Raw genomic sequence first — 20609 nt, 5'->3', positions numbered from 1 at the left:
AGAAGAGGTGGTGCTGGAGGTCTTAGAACACACAAAGCTCGAGAAAGCACTAAGTCCTGAACATGTGTATCCCAGTACATTGTGGCAAAGTAGTGGCAGGGACCCGAGCAGAAATATTCGTATCATTGTCCACGAGGAATACAGGTAAGGTAATTAGCCAACGTCTTTCCCCCACGGTAGTGGATTCTATAACTAGATTGGATCGAAGGGCTGAAGTAGGGGGTGTTAACAATTCTGCAAAGTCTAAAAATAGGTAAGTCCCCAGGGCTGGATGTGATTTATCCTCGGATTCTGTGGGAATCCAGGAAGGAGATTGCCATGCCTTTGGCTTTGATGGTTCTGACGTCATTGTTTACAGGAATAGTGCCAGAAGGCTGGAAGAGAGCAAATGTTGTCCCCCTAGAATAGATTACTTATTGTGTGGAAACAGGTCCTTCGGCCCAACAAGTCCACACCGACCCTCTGATGAGCAACTCACCCAGACCCATCCCCTTACATTGTCCCTTCACCTAACACTATGGGTAATTTAGCACGGCCGAATCATCTAACCTGAACATTTTGGACTGTGGATGGAAACCGGAACACCTGGAAGAAACCCACACAGACACGGGGAGAATGTGGAAACTCCACACAGACAGTTGGCTGAAACAGGAATTGAAGCCGGGTCTCTGGTGCTGTGAGGCAGCAGTGCTAACTGCTGCGCCACCGTGCCTCCCCAAGCAGGGGTGTGGAGACCATCCTTGTAGTTATAGACGTGTGAGCCTAAATTTGATTCTGGGTAAGGTGTTGGAAAGGCTTGGAAGGCATAGGATTTATAATCATCTGGAGATGAGTAAGTTGATTAGGGATAGTCAACACGATTTTGTGAAGGGTAGGTCGTGCCTCACAAACCTTATTGAGGTCTTTAAGAAGGAGAATAAAGACAGAGATGGATGACGGTAAAGCAGTTGATGTGGTGTATTTGCATTTCAGTAAGGCGTTTGTTAAGGTTCTCCATGGTAGGCTATTGCCGATAATACGGTGGCATGGGATTGTGGGTGATTAAGCAGTTTGGATCAGCAGTTTGGATCACTGAAAGAAGACAGAGGGTAGTGGTTGATCCTGGAGTTCAGTTACTATTGGATCCTGCCAGGATGTGTTTTGAGTCCACTGTTGCTGTCATTTATATCAATGACCTGAATGAGGGCATTGAAGGATGGGTTAGTAAATTTGCAGAAGACACGAAGGTTGGTAGAGATGTGGATAGTGACGAAAGATGTTGTAGGTTACAGAAAGGTCTAGATAAGCTGCACAACTGGACTTAAAGTTCGCAAATGGAGCTTAATGTGGAAAGGTGAGAGGCGATTCACTCTGGAGGGAGTAACAGGAGCACAGAGTACTGGGATAATGGTAAGATTATTGGCAGTGTCGATGAACAGGCAGATCTCTATGTACGTGTACATAGATCGTTGAAAGTTGCCACCCAGGTTTAAGAAGCCATTGCGTGTGTGAGTTTGTATTGGTAGAGGGATTGAGTTTCGGCACCATTAGATCATGCTGCAGCTGTACAAAACTCTGGTGTGGCCACATTTGTTCAGGTCAGTGCATTACAGGATGGATGCGTAAGCTTTGGAAATGATTCAGAGGAGATTTACTCAGAAGTTACCTGGTATGGAGGGAAGGTCTTATGAGGAAAAGCTGAGGGACTTGAAGCTGTTTTTGTTCATGAGAATGTGTTTGAGGTCAATTAATTGAGATATATAAGATAATTAGCAGAAGAGATGTGTTGGACAGTGAGAGCCTTTTCTCTTGGATGGCGATGCCTAGCACAAGGGGAGATAGCTTTAAATTGAGGCAGATATTAATATCAATAAATAGATATGGGATAGATGCCAGCGGTAGGTTCTTTACTCAGAATAGTCGGGGCCAACTTTAAAGGCATCTAAACGGTCTTTGGGTAGGCATATGGACAAGAATTGGAATGGTGTTGGTTCGATTGGCTTCAGATTGGGTCTACAGGTTGGCGCAAAATCGAGGGCAGATGGGAGAGGAAATACTTTAAAGACATTTTAGGAGATAATTTTCTACACAGAGGATGGTGAAATTATGGAATGAGCTTCCAGCGGAAATGGCAGATAAAAGTACAATTACAACATGTAAAAGTTGGGCAGGTACATGGGGAGGAGAAGGTTTGAAGGGATACGGGTCAAATGCAGGGAAACGCAACTCGTTTATGGACTCTGGTCAGCATGGACTAGTTGAGTTGAAGGAACAGTTTCCGTGCTGTATGGCTCTGTCTCCATTTATTAAGGAGGAGACTACCGAGATAAAGAATGTTGTAAACATTGAAGCAATTTACAGCGAAAGGGATGGTAGTCCGGAATGCAATACATTTCAAATATGTGGAGGGACTATTGGGCTAGGAGGAGGTTACAGAGATAGGAACTGTTATAGGAGTTACAAATTATTGAAGACATAGAGATCTGGAAAATCTGGGGAGAGACACGGGGAGAGAGAGAGAGAGAGAGAGAGAAAGAGAGACAGAGACAGAGAGGGAGAGAGAGAGAGAAAGCGAGAGGAAGAGCAAGAGTGAGATACTAAGTGATATAACCAGAGTCCTGGAAGATACCAGGAACACATAACTGTGTTGGAAGAACAGGTTTTGTTTCATGATGCGCTGGTATAACCGGTCAGGAATGAGCAACCAATGAGCTGGTGAAGTGATGGTCTCGTGGTATTATCGCTAGAGCATGTATCCCAAACCTCAGCTAATGTTCAAGGATGCAGGCTGGAATTCCACCATCAGAAATGGTGGAATTTGAAATCAATAATTTTAAAAACAGTAATTAACAATCCACAAGTAAGTGTAACACCATTGATGATGTACAAAAAACCAAACAATTGTCATTTCGAGAAGGATATCTGCCCATCCTCACGTGGTCTGCCCGACGTAACCACAGCAAAGTGTTTGCCTCTCAATGACCAACTGAAATGGCCGCGCAAGTTACTCAGCTCAAGGGCAGCTAGGGCTGGGCAAGAAAGGCTGGTCTGCCAGAGATACCTACATCCCACACCTCATTTAAAAGTAATCTATTCGGATGGTCCCACTGGAACCGTGCTGGGACCAGTGTCCAGGCCAATCATGTTGGTAGGTTTATGGACAGAGCTTTCAACTGACAGAGAGGATGCAGGGACAGGGTTCAGGTCAAAGGAGCTTTCCAAATCCAAAGAGAAAAGGTGTAGCATCGGAACAACATGGAATGTGGCTGAAGACAAGCAGTAAAGAACAGGATGGGACAGAGTTTAAGTAAAATTGTACATCAGTGAATAGATTCGTGAAGAGAAATTGTGGGAAAGAGTAAGTTATGTTTTATTTTGGATAGACAACGTCGCTGCAATAAGGTAGATGGAGTTTAGACAACAGAGAGACATGGATACAGGGTGTACAAAAATATTCAATGATTCACAATCTTGTGCAAACTCAGGCAAAATGGATAACACTAACAATAATGGATAACAAAGGCGAAAGCATTTCACCACAGATCATGCAGTAGAGTCAGTCTGAATGTAAATACTGGCTACTACGTGCCGAGGACACAAGCAGCAAAACAGTTTTAGACAACGAACAGTATTCCATTGCTCATCACTGCATTAAACCGGAACTCATTGGAATTGTTAACAAAGGCTTGGGGATAATTCAGTGAAACTTCAATTTTCGTATAATCTTGTCAATCACACTGGCAAAAGTGATATTGGAAGAGGGGTTGGGAGATTTTTTTCAGAGTTTCTTTGAATAACCCATTGTGCAACTCGCTAGGGATGTAACTGTGTCAGATCGACCGTTGAATGATGGAACTTACTGACTGAGTAATGTCACCTGGCGAGATCCTCTGGGAAATTGTGATAATGTGCAGTTTAAAGGAATTTAAACTTTTAAAGTGAATCACAGAAAGGACAAATTAGAACTAGAAACAAAAATAGCCAGTTACATCAGGTTGAGAGGAGAACTGACCAAGATTACCAAGCTAAACAAACTGAAATATGTGTCTGTAAATGAACAATGGAAAACATTTGAGGGACAGTGAAAAATACTCAACAAAAGGACATTCAATTGAAACATTAAATCTCAGCAAGAAATTCCCACCCGTCCCTCACTTCGGACAAAATGGATCATATTAGATTATGATGCTAAGACGATCACCAAAAAGTACACTTCTTCTGCCGCCTCCGAGCTTACTTTCACAATGAAGACTCCCGCCAACCTCCAAGGACCCCTTTGCCCACCTCCAATGCACTCCATCCACCAGGACACCCCGTGCTGTCCTATTACCTGCCTTCAATCTCTTCATTTCCAACTGCCACTGAAACATTAACCACCTCAAATTGGATATCCATGGATTCTTGCTGCTCCCGAACGATGCAGTTGCTTTGGTGTCAGCAACAGCGCAGAACTCACTTGCATGTTTTGCTCAATGACTCATGTTGCTTATGCAATCTTCTTTTAACAGCATATTTAGCAAGTTATCACGCCTTCCTGCAGCGTTCGTCAGCGACAAATCAGCTGCTAAGATGACTGCTTCAGACAGCACAGTACATCCTACATTTGAAAATGGAAAAGGTGCAAACGTTTACAGGCTGAACACTCTCTCACGATTTTGCTTTGCGCGTCAGAGGCTTGGAGCTGATCTTATAGAGGTTTTTCAATCATGAGGGGCATGAATCGGGTAAATAGATAAGTTCCTTTCGTTCAGGTGGGGCAGTGCAGAACAAGAGGGTAGCAATCTGGTGTGGGAGGGTGAGAATTCGAAAGGCAGTGTGGAGCAACGGCTTCACGCAGAGGATGGTGCGCTTCTGCAATAAGTTGCCAGACAAGCTGGTGATGGCTGGTACAATTCCAATACTTTTAAGGAATTTGGATGTGTATTTGAATAGGAAGGCTTTAGAGAGACATGGGTCAAGTGCATGCAATCGCGGCTGGATCGGTTGAGGATATCTGTTCAGAATGGACGAGTTTGACCGAAGACTGTGTTTTCAGTGCTGTCCATATGTAATGTCTCTATGATATTGCAGGTGAAATGATAAAATAGATGAATAAAATGATGAAGTAAAATTGTCTGAAGTTGTTAAATTCAAGAAACTTCAGATAATTTTATTTCAATTATTTTATTTACCTTTCTTATTTGTGTTTGTTCACTGTTCTGTACCTCTTATTTCTTGACTGTCTCTCTTTCTGTCGCTTCCCACTCTGTCAATAAATTTTTCCTCTTCTCTTCCCGCTTTGCTACGCTTCTCCCCTGTTTTCCATTTTGTCTTTGTTTCACCCATCCCCCACATATTTTGTTACATTGCACTGTCTTCAGCCTTGGTCATTCGCAGCTCCTCATCTCCCTTTAATCTGTCTGTGCACTGTCATTATCACCTTTGCATCTGGAGCCTTGACTCACCTTCTCTCAGCCTGGTGTAAATAGTTCCCTAATTCTCCTCATTTTTTATCTTTAACAAAGGGTCAGACTCAAAACGTCAGGTCTTTTCTCTCCTTGCAGATGGTGCCAGACCTGCTGAGATTTTCCAGCATTTTCTCTTTTGGTTTCAGATTCCAGCATCTAAATGTCTTTCCATCTTGGAGTGGATGTCCTTCTTTTGGGCTTCTTCCTTCAATTGGTTGCAGGTATGGCGTGCGACTTGTGATTCAGCAGACCATGAGGCGTTGGCTGCTGACGTGGAACCTTCGCCAGGCGGATGTCGTAGGGGTCTGTTGGTCTCGGAGGGCAGTAAAAAAGGTCAGAATATGAAACTTAAGTATGACCCTGTACAGCGTCGTTAGGTTGTGTTACGCTCGAGTTTGCATGTGTGTTGGTGTTTGCACGTGTATTTGATCTATCACCTACTTGAGATTTCCTTTCTCTGATATCAGCCTCATTTGAGAAGCACTCCAATTCACAGGTTCTATTTTTCCCGTCCTTTTCTCCTCCCTCTCCTACGACATCAACCTCAATATTTCCACATGTCATTTACTAAAACTTTCTCCCTCAGGTAAATCACATTCCTTGATCCACAACTCTGACCGCTTTACATATGCGAGGACATAATTATTTAGCATGTATTGCGTTTTTGGTTGGCCCTTTCAAGTACTGTGTGGACTGTCCATTTGTTTGCTCTTGTCAGAGCACATTTTTCGAGTAACTGGAAAAGTGTTCAGCTCTATCGCTCTCTCTCTCTCTCTCTCTCTCTCTCTCTCTCTCTCTCTCTCTCTCTCGTGGTACCGTTATCTTTTCTCTTTGACTAGCTTCCTTACCTCTGGAGTTCCCCTCTCGCATTGGACAAGTCCGCCTCAATGCCTTGGTTTTCGTAAACGAAGAAACCACACATCCAGTACGCCTTTGGTGAGTCCAACTCAACCAGTGGTGGCTTCAAGTCTAAAACCACCCTTAAATGTGCTGTCTCTGAAACACTCCAGAGACGGCTGTTCCCTTCCCTTGGGTTTTGATCTAATGCCACGCGAGAGTTTACTGAACTCTGCCCCTGCTTAATTTATTCTCTTAGAATGAGTGTCTACGTAGGATTATTTAAGTCACGACTCTGAAGGCGACCCTATTCGATTTGAATGCCGGCGCTTGTGTGATCAACATATTCGGGGTCCTGTCACACAAAAGGGCCAATTCAGCGCTCGATATGAAGAGAATCACCTTCATGGTGCTGGTGGCTACGCCTCCTAGGAATCTTCAGAATCCCACTCAGTCGCCTGGTACCGGGACGAGCCCCCAAGTTTACTGTCGTGGAAACTAAAATGACTTGACTCAACTCAGAGCAAGGGCAAAGAAAGGAGCTCAATTTAAATTCAGCAGAATTGACCCCAGTACTTTCATCTCGATGCCTCAATGTGAGGGTTATCGGAGCATTCTTCAGATACTTCCCTTATACTGTTTCTTATCTCACACTCAAGTGCAATGACTGGGAGAACTCAGGTTGTTATTCTCTCATTCCCTGGTCTTGGACATAACAGTTTTTCTGCTTTCACTGTGTCCGACTCTCGCAAGAACGAGTTGAACGTTTACAAAATTGAAACAGCGACAAGCTGGCTGCAAACCTCAACAACGTATTGTATACAAAGCTCAGCACAGCATGAAATGTTCGAAAATCATTCTCTTTCAAATTCCTCACGAAATGGATAACTTTCCATAACAGTAACTAAATGTATTCATGAGGGCACAGCGATAGATGTCATCTATATGGACTTCACAGGGGCGTTCGACAAGTTTTCCCATGGGAGACTGATGAACAAGGTTAGATCTCAACGAATACAGGCAGAACTAGCCATTTGAATATTGAACTGGCTGAACGGTAGAATGAAGAATGTGGTGGCCGAGGGTTGCTTTTCAGACTGGAGGCCTGTGACCAGTGGAGTGCCAGAAGGATCGTTGCTTGGTCCTCGACTTTTCGTCATTTTTTATAAATGATATGGATGTGAGCATATGAGGCATAATCAGTAAGCTTGCAAATGACATCATCATTGGAGGTGTCGTGGACAGCAAGGAATGTTGCCACAGATTACAACAAGATCTTTGTCAGATGGGCCAATCGGCTGAGAAGGGGAAGGTGGAGATTAATTAAGGTGAATGTGAGGTGCTGCATTTTGGGAAAGCAAAACTCAGCAGGACATTTCCACTTAACGGTCAGGACATAGGGAGTGTTGAGGAAAGAAGAGACCATGGAGTGCACGTTCATAGCTCCTTGAAAGTGTATTCGCTGGCAGATAGGATAGTGAACAATGGTATCCTTTGCATAATTGTTCAGAACATTGCGTCCATTTTGCGGCTGTCCCGGACATTGCTTCGTCCACTTTCGGAATATTGCGTGCAATTCTGGTTTCCTTCCTATCTAATTCATGCGGTGAAACTTGAAAGGGTCCAGAAAAGATTTACAAGGATGTTGCCACGGTTGGAGGATTTGAGCTAAAGGGAGAGGCTGAACTGACTGGAGCTATTTTGCCTCGAGCGTTGGAGGCTGAGGGGTGACCTTCTGGAGGTTTACATAGTTAAGAGGGTCATGGATAGGAAAAATAGCCAAAGTATTTTCCATGACGTGTGAGAGTCCAGAATTAGAGGGCACAAATTTAGGGTGAGAGATGAATGATATAAGAGAAATCTCAGTGGCAACTTTTTCACACAGAGGGTTGTACGTGTATGGAATCAGCTGCCACAGGAAGTGGTGGAGCATGGTACAATTGCAACATGTAAAATGCACTTTGATGAGCAAATGAATAGGAAGGGTTAGGAGGGTTATGGGCTGGCTGCTGGCAGGTGAACTAGATTGATTTGGGATATCTGGACGGCATGGGTGGCTTGGACTGAAGGGCTAGTTTCCTTACTGGATATCTCTATGATTCTATGACTGGGTGACTAGTGCACCACAGATCACACCAGATGTCCGGATTTCCAAAGTCCGCAATTTCCCCTCCTACCTGGTTGATGAAGCCCTCCCAAACATCTCGTCCATTTCCTGTACCTTCACATTCGAAACACACTCCCCCAACCCCAAAAAAGGGCAGGGATTCCCTGGTTATCACCCTCCACCCCCAGCTACCTCTGCAGATTACATACAACCTTGGCCATTTATGCCACCTACAAACGGAACACAACACCAGAGATATTGGCCGTTTCTTTTGCCACCACAGGAATTGCAAAACCTGCGCCCACACATCCCGCCAACCAGGGTCCATAGCCACAAAGCTGCCTTCCACATCATCAGACTTTTACCGCCATTTCCATACATGTCAGTTACTGTATCCATTGCTCCAGATGCATTCTCATCTGTGTTTCGAAGACCGGATGCTGACTCGAAGAGCGCTTCAGGACTCCTACACCAAACACCTCTTGGCTAAAAACTTCAACTACCCTCCCACTCCACCGAGGACATGCCGGTCCTGGGCCTCCTCCATTGCCACTCCCTTACCACCTGACTTTTGAGAAAATACACCTAATTTTCAGCCTCGGGAAACACCAGGCCCATGGCATCAATATAGATTTCAACAGTTTCCCCATATCCCCTCCCCCCCATCTAATCCCAGTTTCAAACTTCCATCTCAGTACCGCGCTCAAGGCTTGTCCTACCTGTCCAACCTGCTTCTCTCTGACTCTCACCAGTCCCCCCACTTCCATCTATCTTTTGCACTCTCAGCTGCATTTCCCCCAGCCCCACGCCCCTGCCATTTAATCTCTCCACCTGTGAGTCTCAAACCCTCAACACTAATGAAGGGCTTTTGCTGAAACTTCGATTTTCCTGCTTGTCGGAAGATGCCTGAACTGCTGTCCTTTTTGAGGAATATGCTCCTGACTAATCTCCAGCATCTGCAATTCTCCCTTTCAACGACGTCATTGAAGCAGTATTTTGAGTGCCAGCTTCATTTTATTTGTGTATTTCACGCTCTGTCCGCCCACAAATCTCAGGCACGACATCTGATCTTGTTCTTGATTGCAGATGCTGCTTGACATATACTGTTTTAATTACGACATTTTTAATATGTAAATGTTGTCTCGATTCTGTGTCTTCATTCACAGTGTTATAACCGATCAACTGTGCATTAGCAGGAGTTAGCTGCAGTTTCCCACACATCAAAAAAATCTCCACATTAATATTGATTCCCACAAGAATTCGCTGTGCAAGAAAGAGAAAAGAACACCTTTAGTAACTTAAGATCAGTTGATGTTAAAAATCCCCATCTTCAACTGCTGCGGTCAGATCGACTCGACCCGTCCTTCTCCTGAGGAGTGCCGTGAGCTTATAAAATACTCAGACACAGATGCATGGGTTTCAAACAACAGATTAAACATTGGTGTAAAATATGCCATCCCTTTTATTCAGTTGTGTTCGAAATGTAAACAGTTCTTAATCTTAACAATCTAATTGTGTAGTCTCTTCCTGATTATCCTCGCTGCATTCCTGCCCATTTCCAGTGAGAATTAACTGGCTTCTGATTGGTTAAAGATAGTTCCTTATGGGAGAATATGTCACTGCATCGATGATGTCAAAATGCAGCGTGATTGTCCGGGACACGTAAATCGTTTCATGTCCGGCTTTTCCTCAAAGAGTAACATGTATCTAGGACCCATTCCAGTGCAGGTTCACTGGGAATTCACACTTTCTTTTTTTCATATATAACACATCATATCAGAACATTTACTGAAAGCTAAACATCGTGGTATGTCAGAAATTCCAGGTGCATTTATTAAAATGAATGTTAGTCACAACAGCCATCTCCGTCGTCTTGCTCTCATTGGTCGTGACGAGATTATCATATCTAGTTTCCTAAAACATAATTTATTGGCAAACAATCGAAATATCTCCAAGGAGGTATACCAACTTGTTCAAATCATCTCACCTTTCTTGACTTTAATTGCAACCTGGGTAGATACTACATCCAAAGGTTCTCCTAATGTACATAAGAAAGAAGTTATTTCATTTTGATTGTCACTTCGAACAACTATTTCATAACTTTATTTATAAAACTGGAAGCTCCTTGGTCGGTCTAAATGTGCAGGGTTATTGGGATAGACCAACGCCTGACACTTGCTCTAAAGAGAGCCAATATGACCCAAGATTCCTCTGCTCCTTCACTCTGCCAGGAATCCTTTAACCCTGTGTTCTGCATTGACAATCGCACTTCCAAAGTGAACGACTCCATACTTTTTCGGGTTTATCTCCATCTGCCACATATCAGACCAGTGCTGCAAACTCGCAATGTTTCATTGCAATCCACAACAGCCGAATACACGACCGACAACTCCACCAACCTCCATGTCACCGGCAAAATTAGTACCTCACCGTTCTTCTTCCTCATCCAACGTTTTTATAAACATCACAAAGAGCACAGCTCCCCTAGCCAATCCCTAATGAAGTTCACTGGACACCGACCTCCACGATGCCCTTTCCAATAATCTTCAGTGTACACTTGATGGTCACTGTTTGTGAGGAAATGTTTTTATCTAATTTATTAAGCCTGCCAAAATACACGTTGACAGATGAAAATTAACTGACTATGTCCTGCAATATTTTACCGGTTTGGAAAGTTCAGGAAATACTTCTGTCCGTAATTTATCCTCCTACATTAAAAAAAGTAACACTGGTGAAGGAAGAAACGGACATCAATCTGCACATGGTACAGATTTAGTGAAGGATTGAAGCATTTCATATCTGTCCCTCCTGTCTCTTCATGTATTCTCCACTCACCAATACGTTTACTTATCATTGAATAAAATTAACAGCTCTAGTCAGTGTTATAAAGAATTTATCATCTGCATGGCTGCCAAAATGTCACAGCAGATCGTATGATTATTTGAGTCATTTCCAACACAACGAATGAATGAATGGCTTCTCACTGGTGTGAACCCACAGGTGTCTCAGCAGCGTGGACGCCTGAGAGTATCCTTTTCCACACACACAGCATTTTTCCTTCAGAGTGATGCAAGAGTGGAATGAGCTGCCAGAGGGAGGGGTAGAGGCTGGTTGAAGTACAAAGTTTATAATACATCGGGATTGGTAAATAAGTAGGAAGAGATATACGCCAAATGCTGAAATATGAGATGAGAGTTATTAATGATATACTATCAGCGTGGTAAAGTTGGACTGAAGGATCTGATTCTGTGCATTCAATTTCTATGACTCACTCTCTCCCCCTCTGTCTCTCTCTCGGTCAGGTCTCGCTGCGCTCTTAACCCAGTTCAGGCAGGGAAGTGAGATTGGGGCTGAGTCAGTGGAATTTGGAGTCCTCTAACTTCTAACCATTTATACACAATCGTATCCCTGGGAATGGGAAAACTGAAGTCTACTCCAGTACTGGCAGACTTCGAGTTTGTCCCATGCTGTGAAGGTGTGTGTGACAAAGTCATGGAGGGTGTGTAAGATGTAGAGTGGGAGAATGTATGAAAAACATGGGGAGGTTGTGTGAGACTATAACAGTGATGATGTATGTGACCAGACAGGCAGCGGATGTATGACAAAAACAGGCAGGATGTCCTCAAATATGAGAGAGGTTTTAGATAATTTATTTATGTTTGCACTTGCCATTGAATGTTTTGATGGACAGTTTGCATATTCAGCTGCCATTTTATTTGTTTCTGGAAATATTAGCATGAAATAAATTAAATATGATCCCTCAGCACTGACCATCCGAGAGTACCCACTCTCCAAACACTGAACGGGCGATGATGGCACTTACTCAGCACTGAACCTGTGACAGTAACCTCTCCCTCAGTCCTGACCCTCCAACAGTGTCTGCTCCCTCAACACTAACCCTCTGAATGTGCCCACTCCCTTAGAATTTGCCCTATTACAGTAACCGATCCTTCAGCACTAACCATCTGAGAGTTTCTGCATTCTCAGTACTGATGCTCTGACAGCGTCATCTCTCACAGCACTGAATCTCCAAAAGCGCCTGCCCTTTCAGCACTGACCTTTTGCACTGGAAAGAGAAAGCGCCGTTCCATCCGTTCTGGCCCTCTGACAATGCATGCTTTCTTGGCTCCCTGACGGGAGCCTGGTCCTCGTGTACTAATTTACTCACTTGCACAGTGTTCAGAAGTTTCGAAGCAACCAAAGATATCATCTGTGAATTGCACCAGATCATAACAGCAGTCTCCTGCGAGTGTGGGAAACAGAGGGAGGTGAGCTGAAAAACTATTTGTCCCTATCAACTTTGATGAATCCTGCCTCATCCTCAACACAGGTCCATAACCTGAGGCCAGACTACGTTTTATTAACAGTCACAGGCCACATTGGATTTGTTACTGTGTAATTGGCCTGGTGTTAGATGTGAAGGTAGGTGAGCAATTGAGTGATCGTGAACACAGTTCGGTATGTTTACTTAAGCAATAGAAAGGGATAGTTATGTACTGCAGGGAAAGAGTTATATCCGAGGGAAAGGCAATTAGGATGACATTTGGCAAGATTTAGTTTGCACTAGATGTGGAAGGAAACGGACGGTATGAGCACAATTGAAATGTGGAGCTTGTTAAAGGAACAGATATCGCATGTACTTGATGAGTATATACCTGTCAGTTATGAAGGAAGTTGTCGAGCGAAGCAACCGTGGTTTACTAAAGAACTTAAAGCTCAGGTCAAGAGAAAGTAGGAGGATTATGTTAGGATTTGACTTGAAGGCTCAGTTAGGGCGATTGAGAGTTACAAGTTAGTTAGGAAAAATCTGTACAGAGAGTCCAGAAGAGACAGGAGAGGACATGAGAAGTCGCTTGCGGATAGAATCTTAGAAAACCCTAAGGAATTCTACGTGTATATCAGGAACCAAAGAACGACGAGAGGAAGATGAGGACTTGTCAAAAATAGGAGTGATGAATTGTGTGTGGAGTCAGAGGAGGTAAGAAGGCGCTAACGAATATTTTTCGTTAGTATTCATATTGTTTTAAGACAACGGTGTCGGGGAGAATCTGAGATACAGGCTACTAGACTGGATGGTTTACAATGCGGTTTACAAGGAGGACCTGTTAGCAATTCTGGAAGGGGCGAAAATAAGTAAGTCCCCTGGGTCAGCTGGGATCTATCCAAGGATTTCCTGGGAAGCCGGGGGGAGATTGCAGAGCCTTTGCCTTTGATCTTTATTTTCGATATTGTCTACAGGAATAGCACTCGAAGATTGGAGGATAGCAAAAGTTGTTGCCTTGTTGAAGAAGGGTAATACTGATGACCAAAGTAATCGTAGACTAGTCAGCCTTACCTTTCTTGTAGGAAAGAATATGGAGCTGAGTATGAGAGAGATGATATATAATCATTCAACCAGCAACAACTTGATTTCAGCGGGTCCACATGGTTTCGTGAGTTTTTCGAGAAGGTGACCAAGCATGTGGATGAGGGTAGGGCACTTGACGTGGTGTACATGACGTCTGTAAAACCTTTGATAAGATTCCACATGTTAGGCTGTTGGAGAAAATGCAGAGGCATGGTATTGACGATGATTTCGCTGTTTGGATTAGAATCTGGCTTTCTGTGAGAAGGCAGCAAGTGGTGGCTAATGAAAATATTCACCCTGGAATCCGGTAAGGAGTGGTGTGGCACAACGATCTGTTTTGGGATCACGGTTGTTTGTCATTTTCGTAAATGACTAAGATGCAGGCATAGAGTGAATGGGTTAGTAAGCTTGCGGATAACACGAAAGGTGCTGGAGTAGTGGGCAGCGTGGAAAAATGTTGCAGGTTGCAGGGGAGCAGGAACAATTTGCAAAATTGGTCTTAGAGGTGGCAAATAAAGTTCAATGCAGCTAAATGTGAAGTGATTCACATTGGGAACAATAACAGGAAGGCAGAATACTGAGTTAATGGAAAGATTCTTGGTAATGTGGATGGGCAGAGTGACCTTGGAGTCCATGTACATAGTTTCAAGCCAGGTTGATTTTTTTTTGATTACTTACCGTGTGGAAACAGACCTTGCGGCCCAACAAGTATAAACCGACCCTCCGAGGCGCGACCCAGACAGACCCATTTTCCTACACTTACCCCTTTACCGACCCAGCACATTTTTTGGATTGTGAGGGGAAAACAGAGTACGGGGCGGAAACCCACACAGATAGCCGCTTGAAGGAGAAATTGAACTCGCGTCGCTGGTGTTGCGATGCAGCAGTAATAACCAGTGTGCTCCTGTGAAAGAGTATGACGTCGTCGATTTTATTGGTAGAGGATTGAGTTCCTGAGCATAATGTCATGCTGCAACGAAACAAAACACTTGTGTGGCTCCACTTGGAATATTTTGAACTGCCTGGTCGCCCATTCCAGGAAGAATGTGGAAACATTGGAAAAGTTGCAGACGAGATTGAACAAGATATTGCCTGTCCTGAAGGAAGAGTCTTATCAGGAAAATCTGAGAGACTTGGGTCTGTTCTCATCTGAAAGAAGTCTGAGAGCAGATTTGATACAGAGTTACAAGATTTTTGCAAGGTTTGTGAAGATGTGCAGCTCAGGTTGAGTTTGAGTGTGCAGGTCTGCTCGCTGAGCTGTTGGTTTGAATCAAATCTACAGCTCTGCGATCAAAACCACTCCAGGGAGTTACAAGATGATAAGAGGATTAGATAAGGTAGACGGTGGAACTATTTTTCTTAGGAAGATGATGTCAGCTTGTACGAGTGGTCATAACTACAAATTGAGGGTATATAGGTTTAAGCCAGATGTCAGAGGCAGGTTCTTTGCTCAGAGAGAAGTAAGGGTGTGGAATGCCATGCCTGTCAATGTCGTTAAATTGTGGAAATGTAAACAAATCTTGGATAAACACATGGATGATGATGGGATAATATAGGGGGATGAGTTCAGATCAGTTCACAGGTTGGCACAACATCGAAAGCCAAAGGGCTTGTGCTGCGCTGTATTGTTTCATTGTTCTACGTTCTAAAGCTAAATATCCACATCGGGGACCTCCAAACCCATGGCATCAATTAGGATTTCACCAGTTTCCACATTTCCCCTCCCTCCACCTGACCTCACTTCAAAACTTCCAGCTCAGCATCATCCTTATGACCTGTCCCATCTGTCCCATTTCCTTCCCACCCATGTGCATCACCCTCCCCTCCAAACTATCAACTCTGCAACCTCCTCCGTGCACCTGTTGCATTCCCACCCACTCAACCTGTCACTAACCATTTCCAGATTCCACTGTCCTCATCGCAAAATGTCCTCCCAGCTGTTGTGTATCGTCAGTAAAACTGCGGATATTTCACTCTGCCAATTCCATCAAGTCATTAAGGCAGATATAAATTATGGAAGTCGTATGACTCACCATTCCAGCACTTTACTAATTACTTTTTTACAACTTGAAAAATACGCAATAATCCAGATTCTGTATCTTCAATTAAACAACGGACAATCCTGGACTTTTTTTTAACTTTTCACCGTGAACTCCGATCTTGTGCAATGGCTTTTGATACGGTCTCTTATGGAATGCCTACAAACATTTGATCAACTCTGCTCGAAATATTATCAAAGGACTCTGACAAAGTTGTCAAGTGTGTTTTTCCATTCAACAAATGATGTTGACTCAGTTTGACTCTAATCATCTTTTCTCAACGTCCAGCAATTTCTTTCTTCACGATTGTCTCTCGCAGTTTCCAAATGACAGATGAGATATTGGAAAAGATGGAAGTCATTCGTCCCATTAGGTCAGCTCCAAGTTTTAATGAGGTCACGTCTGATTTGGTTAATTCTTAATGGCACTTTTCCGTCTTATCCCCATTCTTCTTGATTCCCAAAGTGACTAATTGTGCGGCCGTCTCAACCTTGATTATACTCAGCCTTGACAGCCCTTCAGTGTAAAGAATTCTGCAGATTTGCTACTCTCTCAAAGACAGAATGTCCTCCTCATCCGTGTCTTAAATGATTAACGGTTCCCCTGAGATTAGGCTCTATATATTCTTCGCAAATTTCGTTTTTCATTAAATATCTTTAGCCCCAGTCTTCTGGAAACTGACACTGATCGTTGGCAACATTTCCTGCACAACATCAACCCACCCATCCGCACTGCGCCCTCCCCTATCATTATAAATAGACCATAAAAATCTCCAGTTAACCTTCTTTGTTCCAAAGAGAAGAATCCCAACCTCAGTAATTTCTCGACAAAAGGTCTTTGCTCATCGCTGGACATCATAAAAGGCGGAGAATTGCGAAGCAGTTTGGGGAAAATATCACCACTGGGAAGGTTAAAACACAACATGGGAAAATAACAGTGAACGCATGTCTCCAGCTTTGGAAAACTTTAGAATCTCTTTGGGAAGCGAAACCACAGGTGAATGAAGGGTGGATTGTCCCACTTAACACAACCAGTCTTTAAGAGGCCGTGACTGTTGATTCTGTTGTTCTCTAGACATGGACCAATCGGAGACATTGAAAGGATTTTCATTCCTGCGCGTCAGGAATTCAACCCTCGCCACGGCTACAAGACCACGCGAAGACTCGGGTACAAACAAGTTACGAAAAAGCATCGAAGAGAGCAGGAATCCTATTGTAGAAAAGTTGGTTGCTGTGACGTGGATGTGTTTCCAGCGGGTACAGGATTGTTGCCATTTCACTGCAGTGAATGTCCCAGGATTTATTTTGCAAAAGAAAAACTGATACAGGACATCAATCACTTCGTGAAGGGCAGGCTGAAGTTTGAATTCGTGAAAAGCATGTTTTTGGATCGTACAATGAGTCAGTTCACCCCGTCTCTGTTGTGTAATTGGTCAACACGTTCATCCATTAACTGAACGGTTGGTTGTTTGGGACGTTCCAGTGTCGGACCTCTCACAGGTCATACTTCATTGGCTTTCTTTCCTGCACATCTCCGGGTTTTTAATGTCACGAAAATGTGCCCCAAACAGGAATCTTATCCAGAATCGCAAAGGAATTTCTGTATCGTTTTAATGGCTAATGGAAAGGATTGTGGATGTTGGGAATCTGAAAAAAAAGAACATTCTGGGGAATGTCAACAGGTTTGTCAGTACTACTGGGAGAAAACGGAGTTCTGATAACGTTCTGGAGAAGTTTTGAAACACTGAATCGCCTTTTCCAAGCCCAGATCCTGCTCGACCTGCTGAGTATTTGTCTGCATTTTCCGCCGTCGTTTAAGCTGAATATAGATCCCACCTATCGGGGTGAAACACCCAGACCCACTTTGTCCCGACATTTCATCGATTTGAAAGCTGTGGGCTTTGAATTCAAATAAACCAAACAATGATTCACTACTGCTAAGCGCCCCAGGGACAGAGACCTGGAAATGAGCATGCTGCCCATCCATTTGTAGTTGTGGCCGAGTGGTTAAGGCGATGGACTTGAAATCCATTGGGGCATTCCCACGCAGGTTCGAATCCTGTCAACTACGGAGAATTTGGGTAGCCTTTCACTTTTGGAGATTCAGATCACGGCGGAAGAATCACTTCATCCAGGTCATGAATGGTGCAAATCTCCAGTTCACTCAATGAACTGCACAGATGCACGCTTGTTTTGCCAAATTTGTTTTAGACTCGTTACGACACAGCATAACCCCTCCAGCTTACGATAAAACCAGTAACACAGAAACGATTTATGCTGTACAGGAATCTGTAACAATTCGATTGGCCAAGAACTACACGAAGTAACAATTCAGCACTTCATTTCTAAAGGAAAAGAGAGATTAATTAACAAACTAATGTATATCTATTACCCATTTTGATGTTCCATTCGATAATGCTATTCAGATAAAACTCCCAGTTAAGGTTTACAAAACAGCACTTCTTTATCAAAACCAGGCAGCTGTAGGTTCTTGTCTTCGGATCTTCCTGTCTCTTCTTTGTCCCTGTCAGGAGATACTGTGTCAAAGATCACGGATCGAAAAGTTATTTTCCAGATGTATATATTTTCAAGAAGATTGTCACATGCATGGTCTTGGCAGTCCTCCTCTCAACTGTTCAATGTCCCCCGTCTCATACCCCAGAGCATCTGATTGGGTCCCTGTTTTTTTTAAAAAGACTTTCAAGAGACGCAATTAAAATTTGAATTGAAATGTATATATTTTCCTGATTAAAATTTAAACTGAGTGGCCAAACTCGAACTATTTATGTCTCCAGGCAATGAACGAATTGAATTGTTCGACCCAGGATTACGTCGTTGTCTTATTGAGAACACTTGTTTCTGTGTCTGGTTGTTCTGCTGCTTTTAAATCTCTTAAATGTGCACTAATATGTTTAAAAAACATCGCCTCGACAGGAAACAATGAACCATCATAATGAAGATATGTTTTCATTTTAATTTTTAAATACTTTGCCCTAACATATCGATAAATTTTATACAATTTCGATTTAGTTTTTTCCTATATATACATATAAAACATGAAATTAAGACAATCTCATCTGAATACCATCAGTTGAATCTGCGATAAAGTGTCTGTGATTTCATACTACTGACCCACAACATGTACGATTTTTAAAATGGACGTCTATTCCATGAGAAGCCAACGAAATAGTCTCATATTATTACATATATACAAAGTTTTGGCGGATTGTGGTCTGTGTACATAACCTCTCCGATCCATTTTTCGTGGCACATACATTACATTTGTAACGCCAGTACCAAACTCAATAGTTTTTTTTCGATTGTGGAGCATTTCTTCTGATAGATGTTGATTTCCTATGAAAAGTTATAAACTGGCAGTTCAATCCCATGCTCATTTTTCCCGTTGGAGTACACCTCCAACTATAACGTCACAACCATCGATGGCTACTTTTAACGTTTTTTAGACGTTCGGTGTAGGTAATACTGGTTTGGTGGTTAATATCGACTTCAAATGGTCAATTGTCATGTGGCATGTTACTGTCCACCGAAACACTGTGTTCTTCTTCAGCAAATCGGTTAACGATGCCACTACACTAGTATAGTTTGGAACAGACTTCTGACAGAGTCCGCTGAGTCTGAAGAATTAAAGAAACTCTTTCTTCGAGGTTGATCATGGCAATTCCTCAGAAGCTTTCGTCCTCACGTTCCGGAGGATGCTCAACCTGTCATGACCGATGTTACATCCCAAGAACATCACCTCTGCTTCCGTGAATTCTGTTTTATTTATGTTTGTCATCAGTTTTGCTTCTCGTGGTCGTTCAAAGAGCTCTCCCAATAGTCCCTTGTGATTATTCCTTGAATTGCTAAGGATCACTACATCGTCCAAATAGATTACACAATTTGTCAACCTGGCCACAACTCTGTACAAGTGTCTTTGGGTGTGGCGGGCTTGTTCTTCATTCAAAAGTGCATCACTTGAAACTGATATAGCCGATATGGAGTTACAAGCGCAGAGATCTGTTCACCAACTTTGACAACGGAACCTTCCAGTAGCCACGCATTATGCCCGACTTGGTGATGTAACTGGCTTGTCCGACTTTCTGGATGCAGTCCTCCAATCTAGAAATTGGATATGAGTTCGATTTTGTAACGGCGTTGGCCGTTCCATAATCCGCACGAAATTCAACACAAATCATCTGGTTTGGTAACTAAGACAATCAACGAACTCCACGCGCTCTGGCTTGGTTCAGTGATGTTCTCTTCAAGCATGGTGTTCACCTGCATCTTGTCCTGTCACCTCTCGAGATGATTAAGTCGAGAGGGTTGCTGCTTTATTGCAGCAGAATTCCCTACATCTACTTCGTGTTCAATTGCTTTCCTCCTCCCCGTGTGATTCTTGCATGTGCCCTGACTCTGTAGAAACAAAAAATCTTTCAACACTTTTCTATGCTCCTGAGACAGACAGCTTTCTAATCCATCCCACTCCTCAAGGACTTCATCATTTTAGAATCTGTTTTGAGGTACATCAAAATTCAAAGCAACTGAATTCGATTCCTCACTCTGCTGGGCAGTAACGAACAACTCTTCCTCCAGTTCTTCCTTTGTTGTGTAATACGTTTTCAACATGTTCACATGACATACCCAATACAGTTTTATTTTATATCTGACGTCTTTGCTAAATAGTTCAACTGACTCAACTTTTTCACAGGGACCAGTAAACCTAACTTTAAAGGGATCACCTATGATTGGTAACAGTACTGACAAGTTATCCCTGTGGGAAAACTTCTGAGTCCCAGATTTTTATCTGCCACCTGCGTAATTCTACGCTGTGCCATCTTTGGGTGCTGTTTTGCT

General features: G+C 43.2%; 1 non-coding gene across 1 annotated transcript; it reads left to right on the top strand.

Annotated features, from left to right (window-relative positions):
• The first annotated feature begins 17744 nt into the window (after positions 1–17744).
• trnas-uga (transfer RNA serine (anticodon UGA)) lies at positions 17745–17826 on the top strand. The gene has a single exon. It is a non-coding gene; the product is annotated as a tRNA-Ser (tRNA).
• Positions 17827–20609: the final 2783 nt, after the last annotated feature.

The sequence above is a fragment of the Hemiscyllium ocellatum genome, unplaced genomic scaffold (genome assembly GCF_020745735.1).
Source record: "Hemiscyllium ocellatum isolate sHemOce1 unplaced genomic scaffold, sHemOce1.pat.X.cur. scaffold_758_pat_ctg1, whole genome shotgun sequence".
Classification (NCBI taxonomy): Eukaryota; Metazoa; Chordata; class Chondrichthyes; order Orectolobiformes; family Hemiscylliidae; genus Hemiscyllium; species Hemiscyllium ocellatum.
Note: the sequence above shows the minus strand (reverse complement) of the source record. Positions and strands in the feature narration are given on the sequence as shown.